This window comes from Prionailurus viverrinus, chromosome E1 (genome assembly GCF_022837055.1).
Source record: "Prionailurus viverrinus isolate Anna chromosome E1, UM_Priviv_1.0, whole genome shotgun sequence".
Lineage (NCBI taxonomy): Eukaryota > Metazoa > Chordata > Mammalia > Carnivora > Felidae > Prionailurus > Prionailurus viverrinus.
In genome coordinates this window covers 12831459-12840515 of record NC_062574.1, presented here as the reverse complement: position 1 = coordinate 12840515, position 9057 = coordinate 12831459, and positions in this window count along the sequence as shown.

The window sequence follows — 9057 nt, the reverse complement described above, 5'->3', positions numbered from 1 at the left end:
AGCGGCGAGCCCGGAACGGGGGCGGGCGGGAGACAGCCGCCGCCCGCGCGGCGCAGGGGGGGCGGGGCGCGCAGGGACGCCCCAAGCCCCTCGGGACACACACCGCCACGGGAGAAGCGGGGGGACACCGCGCGCGTGCGCGCGCGCTCGCACACCACACGCCCGAGGCGCACGGGCCCCGGCGCCGGACACCGGCCAGGCCTGGCGTGACCCTCCCCCGACTCAGAGGGGGGAGGCGCAGGCCGCGGTAGGCGAAGAGCGGCGCTCGGCCCCACCGCGGGGCCGACAGACCTCCTCTCGCGCGGGAGAGAAGGCTCCGCCTAACACGCACAAGGGCATGCAGTCACCCCCAACACGGGTGGCCACTACGCGCACAGGAGGGGCAGCGACTGGGGGGTTTCGGTACCCCAAGGCACCCTCTCGGATCGCTAGAGAAGGCTTTCTCACCAAGGGCGCGTCGCCCCCCACCCAAATTCGTCCCCCCATCGGGACCCGCCAAACAAAAGGCGTTTCTTCCCGGGGCCGCCAGGACCCGGGGCGGGGGAGAAAGGTCCACGGCAACGGATTGACACAGGGCATTCCAGAGCATTCGCGGTCAGGGCCCACAACGAGGGCCGCCTGCCTTCCCCACGCGCGCGGTTGCTCGTGTCACCGCCCGGAAGGAGCGCCGCGCCTCCAGGTGAGGCCCGAGAAAAACCGAGGCGAAACACCAGCAGCAACGCGCTGGGCAAGAAACCGACAAGTCCTCGCTCAGAGGGGGTTTTGGCCAAGCGCCACGGCGCCGGCTCGGCCCGCCACGATCACTCAAACTCGCCCCACCAAGTCAGTCCCCCACACCCTCCGGGCAACAGCGGCCGTTGCAGGGCGGGGACGACAAGGCGCCCGCTCCCCACAGCAGGGGGAACGGGTGTGCCTCCCTTCACCGATTCTGCCACCCGCCCACCTCGGGCATCTCCGCCAACGGCGGCGACCCAAAGGGGGTCCGCTGGGAACAGGGAACGGCGCCACCACTCGGCTTCAGGCACCTGAGACGACCTGGAGCGCTCCAGGGGCACCACGGAGGGCCAGGCGCCACGCGCTCAGCACGCCCAGGCGGTGAGCAGCGTGGCATCGGGTGCGGCCCCCCCCACCACGGGGAGGAGGCCACCCACCACACACAGCCAGGAGAGGCCAGCGAGAGTGTCCGCTGCGTCAGCTGACCCCAGTCCCGCAAGCCACGGGAGGCCGGGGTCGGGCCGGAGTCCGCACCCCTCTGCACCCCCCTGCACCGCCCACAGGCGGGAAGGAGGAGCATGGGGCCCGCAGGCAGAACGAGAAGAGCGGCCCCACCCGCCAGGAGTGTCCGTCCCTCGTCTGACACGGCTTAGGCCCGGCCCGGGAGAGCGCGAGATCACCACATCGATCGGTTACCGCCAACACAAGGCAGTCCTGGGGTGAGGGGGGGCTGGGGAAACGCCCAGCGAGGACAGCGACCAGAGGAGGGCCTGCTTCAGCCTCGCCAGCACCCCTCCCCCACCTCTCCCAGGGAACAGGCAGCCGGACAACCCACAAGGGAAAAGGGGAACGCCTGACACGCGGCACGGAGCCTTGCAAGGGTGGGTTTGTCACGACCGCGGCCGGGTGCCCGCAGCGGGGGGCGCACAGGGTAGAAGACCCACGCCGCCTCCCCACGCTGCCCTCGGGTGCCAGAGACCGGAGGTGGCACCACAGCCTGGACCACACCTGGATGCACAAGAGCCGGCACGCAGGCCCAAGGCAGACGGCTCGAGCAAGCAGGCAGGCAAGGGCGGAGTCGGGTCCGGCTCAGCGTCACCACCAAGCCCGGAGCCACGCCAGCGACGACGAGGCCCAAGTCTCTCTTACAGGATGACAACCGCCACATCAGAACGTGTCAGCACCTACCTGGCAGCAAAAAGCACTCCTTTGAGGAGACAAAAATAACCGCGTTGGCAGGCGGGGCCGAGCCACAGGTCACTGGGACCTTCTGGGACCCTGGCCCGGCCACGGGCCCCAAGCATCTTCCCATCGCCGCCAAGCAACCCCCCCCCCCCCGGAAGTCCCCGGGGGCCATCTGGTCGACCCCAGGACCGACCGACCGACCGACCGACCGACCAGGGAATCGCGGGATTGGGAGGGGAGGGGCTGGCCGGGTAGGCCCTGCCCCGTTACACGTTCGCCCGTGCACGGGTCGTCTCCTGGTCGGGACTTAGAAAAATAAAACACTCCGCGCTGTCGCCTGCGGAAGCCTCCCCGGCCCTCGCAAGACCGGCCCCGTGCCAGTCCCCGACCCCCGGCTGGGACTGTTTTGGGGGGGGTTGAATTCCGCGGAGGCGCCCCCGACGGCGGGACCTCAACGGGGATCGCGGGCGCGCCGGCGTTGGCGCCCTATACGGGCCTCCCCTCGCGGCCCGGCCCGGTCCCCAACTCCGCAGCGGGCCTCGGAAAATCTGGGGAGAAAATCGGGTCCAACGACCGGGAGCCCCACGCGTGCCCCCTCCCGGGCCCACGGCGCCCTCCGCGGGCTTCCCCTCAAGGCTCAGGACGGTCCTCACCGGCCCAGCCCGGCCCGGCCCGGCCCAGCCCGGCCCGACCGCGACGCGGGAGGGAAGACAAAAGACGCCTGGCAGGGAAGGACCGACGAGCGACCGACGTGGCCACAGTCTCCGGGTGGCGGCCCCGGGAGGTCCCCGCGGTCCCCGCGGTCGAGGGGTTGGGGGAGGAAAGCACCGGCGGGTGCTGGTCGACCCGTCCGGGCAGCCCCCCACCCCAGCTCGCTCCCAGGGAGCGCCGCCACTACTCCCCCATATACCCGGAGGTTCAATCTCCGGCAAGTGCACCAGCCGCCGGCGCCCCGACGACAGCGGGACGATCACGCCAACGTCGCCGGCCTTCTGGAACTCCGCCCCGGACACCGCGACCAAATCGCATCCCTTGCCGACGTCGCCGACGCTCCGGAGGGGAAACGCTATATAAAAGCGGCCGCCAGGTGGCGCCCGACAACCGACCGAAACGTCAGCGGGGACAGCTCGCGATCTCGGGGACGTGAGGGCGCACAGCCGGCGGCCCGGCCGCCCGATCTCGTCCCGGCCCACTCCGGATGCCGCCTCTCGGTCCCAGGCCGGCGGAGGGCGTCCGCCTCGGGAGCTCCCGGCCGGCACGGCGCGACCCCGGCAGCCCAAGGGACACTCGAAAAATGCATCGGGGCGGCTGCCGCTGGAAAGGGCGGGGCAGACCGGCCACTCGACTCCCCGGCCGGCCGAGGCGGACGTGCGCGGAAAATTCCCCGCACACACCGGGCGGGCCGCGGGCGCCCGTGAGGCACGGGCGGCCCAGAGCGGCCCAGGCGGCGCCCGCGCTCCCGGGAGGGAGGACTTAGACACATTTCGGCGGGCAGGGAGGGAGGGAGGGAGGGAGGGAGGGAGGGAGGGAGGGAGACGGACGGTCAAACCGAAACCACGCGAGAGAGTACTCCCAGAACAACAACGGACGGACGAGCCTTTTTTTTTTTTTTTTTTTTTTTTTAATTTTTTAACATTTATGTATTTTTGAGACAGAGAGAGACAGAGCATGAACGGGGGAGGGTCAGAGAGAGAGGGAGACACAGAATCCAAACCAGGCTCCAGGCTCTGAGCTGTCAGCACAGAGCCCGACGCGGGGCTTGAACCCACGGACCGCGAGATCATGACGTGAGCCGAAGTCGGACGCTCAACCGACCGAGCCCCCCAGGCGCCCCCGGACGAGCCATTTTTATTCTGTCGGGTCAAGCGGGGGAACGTCTCTCTCGGAAACATTACAAACCAAGCTGCGGGGGGGGGCAGAAAGGGGGTGATGGATAAACGAACGACCACGGATAAAGCTTAAGCAAAGTCCTTTGTCGCACGGGGCCACGACGAAGTCCAAAGACCACAAACAGCTACGGGGAACATGGGTGCAAGTGCACGGCGTGGCAAGCGACAAGAATATGGCTTTCACCATTACTGTCCTCAATAAACACACTACTACTACGGCGGCGGCGGCGGCGGCGGCGGCGGCGGCGGCGGCGGCGGGAGATGGAGAACGGAAGGAGTTAATAGCCACTCACTAAAAATGTCCCGGTTCCCAGAGGACCCTACAGTCCAAAGGGGGGGGGGGGGGGGGGGCCGGCAGGGAGAAGGAAGGTGTCACCGAGACACACCCTATGCCTCCACCCTCTTAGGGTTTGCAGGTGACCCTGAGGGTGACACTGACACGAGACAGGCTAACCGTACAAGGAGCTGACACATTGATTTCCTACAAGTTTCACGTGACAGGTAGAGCCCCTCCTGAGGTAAACCAAGACCCTGAGAAGTGGCCAGACCTCAACGCTTGTATATTGGGTTGAACAAGGAGAAGCGACGGTGGACGACTAACTGAACTACATGGGGAGGCTAAAGGATGAGGAGGATTTTAAAACCAACGAAACCAACCAACCAAGATCTTTTCTCCTCTAGAATTCTCTCCACTTCTCCTCCTGTCCTTGAGGATAAGAATGTCACTCCCCTGGTGGCGTAGGAAAGACATCCTGGGGGGGGGGGGGGGGGGGGGGAACCTCCAGGGAGAAAAGGAGGAGAGTGCTCCGCGCACGCTTCTTGCACCTGCTGGGCAGGAGGGTAGGGGTGGGTGGTTTACTTTGCTTGCTTGCTTGCTTGCTTGCTGCTACTTTTTGAAAGCTTCTCTAACGTTTCCTTTACATCTAAGTCTTCCTTCCAGTTTGGCTTTGGACAGGAGGAAGGCAGGCCACATGTTTTTCTGACACGGTGGAGAACGAAGGGTAAGATGAGTGCGGGCCCGTGCGTATTCTTTTCCGTCAGTCATGTGCCGTGGTGAGTGGAGCATCAGCTCTTGCCGGATGGGTGTCTCATTCCTCCGTGAACCATCAGGCAAGATGTCGGGCAAACACACACAGGGAGGCTAAAGGTAGGAAGAACGTAGAGAAGGTGGGCGACACGTGCCCGAGTCTCCAGAGCGACGATTTCATCCAGGGCACGGCAACGTCCAAGGTTTCTGGACACCACGTTTACAGACGCTTCGGCGCGTAGGTCACTTTGAATCCACAGTGCCACCCTCCGGTCCCGTTAGCACGTTGCCTCCGGCTCACGTGAGCGAGCGGTGGTGTCGTCGTCGTCGTCGTCGTCGTCGTCGTCGTCGTGCAAAGAGACTGTGGGACTCGTCCGGGGATGGAACCGGGCCAGAGACAGGGAGGGACACCGCAACCCATCGTTGAGCTTCAGGTGTCTCTAAGAGACCGAGTCTCTAAAGTACACTGAGGCACAAGGGCGACCCACTCGCTCGCTCGGGGCCGGACGTCTCTTTGTTCTCTCGCGGGGTGGGTATCTGCGAGTGTTGTTTGTTTACTTTCCGGACAAGGCGAAAGCACTCTGAAACAGGAGATATTGGCACAAGGGGTCTGGTGGCATGGGAGGGTGGCGGGTCAGTCCACGTACCGAGAACACGGGAGGATCGGGCGTCTGAACAACCAGGCGGAGAGAGGAGTTTAGCCTCCTCGGTCATCACGGCAACCGGCACCTGCACAGAAACCACAGAAGGTGCCCAGGACGAACTGCGTCACAGGAGCCAGCGTGGGCATTGCCCCACTACCCTCAGCCCTCAGCCCAGGAGCAGGCAGTAACTGTCGTCCAGGTCCAGGCCGCGCCCCACTGCCCTCTTCTCAGCCAGAGCGGTGCCCGGGAGGGCGGCCCCGGAACAGATACCTCCTCTCCTCCACACACATCTCGCCAACCCCTTGACCGCTGTGCCCGAGACACACAACTCCGCTGGACCCAGAGCATGATTTTTCCCGTGGACCGGGGGCCTGCTTGGCCACTTAGGGTCCTCGCACCAAGATGAATCGGGCTAGAGACAGGGACACCGCAGCCCACCGTTGAGCTGAAGGGGCCTCTAGGAGAGGGACCCTCTAACGTAGCTGACGTACAGGGAGACCCGCTCGCTCGTGCCCGGATGTTTCTTTGTTCCTTTATTTCTTTTCGTGGTCTTCATTATTATTTTTGGTACCGTTGTAAGTGGGATTGTTTTTGGGGGGTTGTTTTGTTTTTCTTTTCTTTTCTTTTCTCTTCTTTTCTTTTCTAATTTGTCTTTCTGCGGTGTCATTATCGGCGTATACAGACGCAACAGATTTCGGTACATAGACTTTGTATTTTTCCTGTGGACCAGGGGCCTACTTTGCCGCTTAGGATGCACGCGCCCCCACCCCCTGCCCACCCGCAGCCTTCAGTTCCCCAAACCACTGGAGGACTCGTGGGGGGTGGGAGTGGGGGGTGGGGGTGCGGCAGGGGTGGGGGCGGGGATGGGAGTGGCAGTGGAAGGGAGGTTCAGGGCGATTCATTCTAATCGGCCTCATTCAACCCCTTCGTTCAAATGCAGAAAGCTTTCTGTTAAAGTCTGAGCCTGGGGCTTCTCTCCATTGAATGGCTTTCTTCAACTCCCCCAACCCTTAGGCTGAAATTTCTGAACTACTGGGAGGAAAGGGAGGAAAGGGGGGGGGGGGGAAGAGAGAAGGGGGGGGGGAGAGAAGGGGGGAGGGGAGAAGATGATGTCTGAAGAACTTGCCTTCTCTGGAAGAAAGAGAGTCCCCTCCTTTTCCTAACCCAGGAAACCTCAATAAACCGTTTGAGAATCATGGATGTGGAGGATGATATCTTACTATAATGCCTTCCAGGGGTGGGGGTGCAGGTACGTGGAAGGGTAAGGAGTTGGCGGGCGAGCGAGCGAGCGAGCGGCATGGTGTGGCGTGGCGTGGCCTGCCGAGTCAGAGTTAGGGGGTGGCATGAAACACGTGATGGTGGGGTCTTAGGGTTCAGAGGCCAAACACAGGCATGGAGCAATAAGGGATAGAGGGTGAGGGAGGCCTGACAGGGGACAATTGTGACCCCGGGTGATGGTCCCAGCGGGCACACTCCTGTAAAGCAACACTAACACTCTATTGATTAGCCATTGACCTGTCCTCCCTCTCCCACCTGCTTCCAAAGGGAAACGGAGTACAGTTTCATTCCACAGTCACTGGCTGTTTCACACGCAACCTTTGACGTGCCACTAAAAGGAGGAAGGAAGATGGACACACATGAAACAGCCCCACAGATGGCCTAGAGGGCGTGGGTGGGGCTCTCATCCGTCAATTTGGGAGTCTGAGTCAGGATCCTGGGGTTGTTTCAAATCATGGAATGGAAGGGGCTCCTGGCTGGCTCACTCAGAAGAGCATGCGACTCTTGGACTCTTGACCTCTGTCAGGGTTGTGACTTCAAGTCCCACATCGAGTGAAGAGAATGTGAAAAATGAATGAAGGAATGAAGGCATGGATGGACAAACTTTAAAAAAAATAAAAAAGGTTGTGGGGCGCCTGGGGGGCTCGGTCGGATAAGTGTCCGACTTGGGCTCAGATCATGATCTCACGGTCCGTGAGTTTCAAGCCCCACGTCGGGCTCTGTGCTGACAGCTCAGAGCCTGGAGCCTGCTTCAGAACCTGTGTCTCCCTCTCTCTGACCCTCCCCCATTCATGCTCTTTCTCTATCTCAAAAATAAATAAAAGTTGGAAAAAAAAAAAACACGTTTGCAACGTTTGTGTCTTTAAAACAAATGGAATGGGTGGGGTGCCTGGGTGGCTCAGTGGGTGAAGCATCCCACGCTTGATTTTGACTCACGTCATATCTCAGGGTTCGTGAGACCAAGCCCTGCGTTGGGTTCTCGCACGGACAGTGCGGAGCCTGCTTGGGGTTCCCTCCCTCCCACCCCCCCCCCTTAAACCAATAAGTAAACATTAAAAACATAAATCTTAAACATGAAAAGACACTTCTGTAAAGAAGACATCCGGATGGCCAACAGGCACATGAAAAGATGTTCAACGTCGCTTCTCATCAGGGAAATATAAATCAAAACCACACTCAGATATCACCTCACGCCAGTCAGAGTGGCCCAAATGAACAAATCAGGAGACTATAGATGCTGGAGAGGATGTGGAGAAACGGGAACCCTCTTGCACTGTTGGTGGGAATGCAAATTGGTGCAGCCGCTCTGGAAAGCAGTGTGGAGGTTCCTCACAAAATTAAAAATAGACCTACCCTATGACCCAGCAATAGCACTGCTAGGAATTTATCCAGGGGGTACAGGAGTGCTGATGCATAGGGGCACTTGTACCCCAATGTTTATAGCAGCACTCTCAACAATAGCCAAATGATGGAAAGAGCCTAAATGTCCATCAACTGATGAATGGATAAAGAAATTGTGGTTTATAGACACAATGGAATACTACGTGGCAATGAGAAAGAATGAAATAGGGCCTTTTGTAGCAACGTGGATGGAACTGGAGAGTGTGATGCTAAGTGAAATAAGCCATACAGAGAAAGACAGATACCATATGGTTTCACTCTTATGTGGATCCTAAGAAACTTAACAGAAACCCATGGGGGAAGGGAAGGAAAGAAAAAAAAAAAAAAAAAAAGAGGTTAGAGTGGGAGAGAGCCAAAACATAAGAGAGGCTGTTAAAAACAGAACAAACTGAGGGTTGATGGGGGGTGGGAGGGAGGGGAGGGTGGGTGATGGGTATTGAGGAGGGCACCTTTTGGGATGAGCACTGGGTGTTGTATGGAAACCAATTGGACAATAAATTTCATATATTAAAAAAAAATTAAAAAAATAAAAACATAAATCTTAAAACACTACAACAAATGGAATGGAAAGAGAGAACGCAACGAGGAGGACGTGAATGTTGCACCTAATACCACTGAGCTCTACGCTTATATATGGTGAAAAATCTCAATTGTAGGTGATGTCTACTTCTACTTCTAACCACAACTGAAAGGAAAACGACAAAACACCGGTCCTTGGCTCACAGTAAGGGAGTTCCTGGATTTGGTCCGAGAGGGCCTTCTCATCCGCCGTGTGGAAAACTATGGAATGGTTTCTTCCTCTCTAGGCCGATGACCATTGCCAACGACAGTACGTGTAGGTGCTGTCCTACCTGTGAAGGAAAGGCAGGAAGAAGTGTAGCATTTAAAAGCATCTTTTAAACGCTGTCCACCTTTCCCA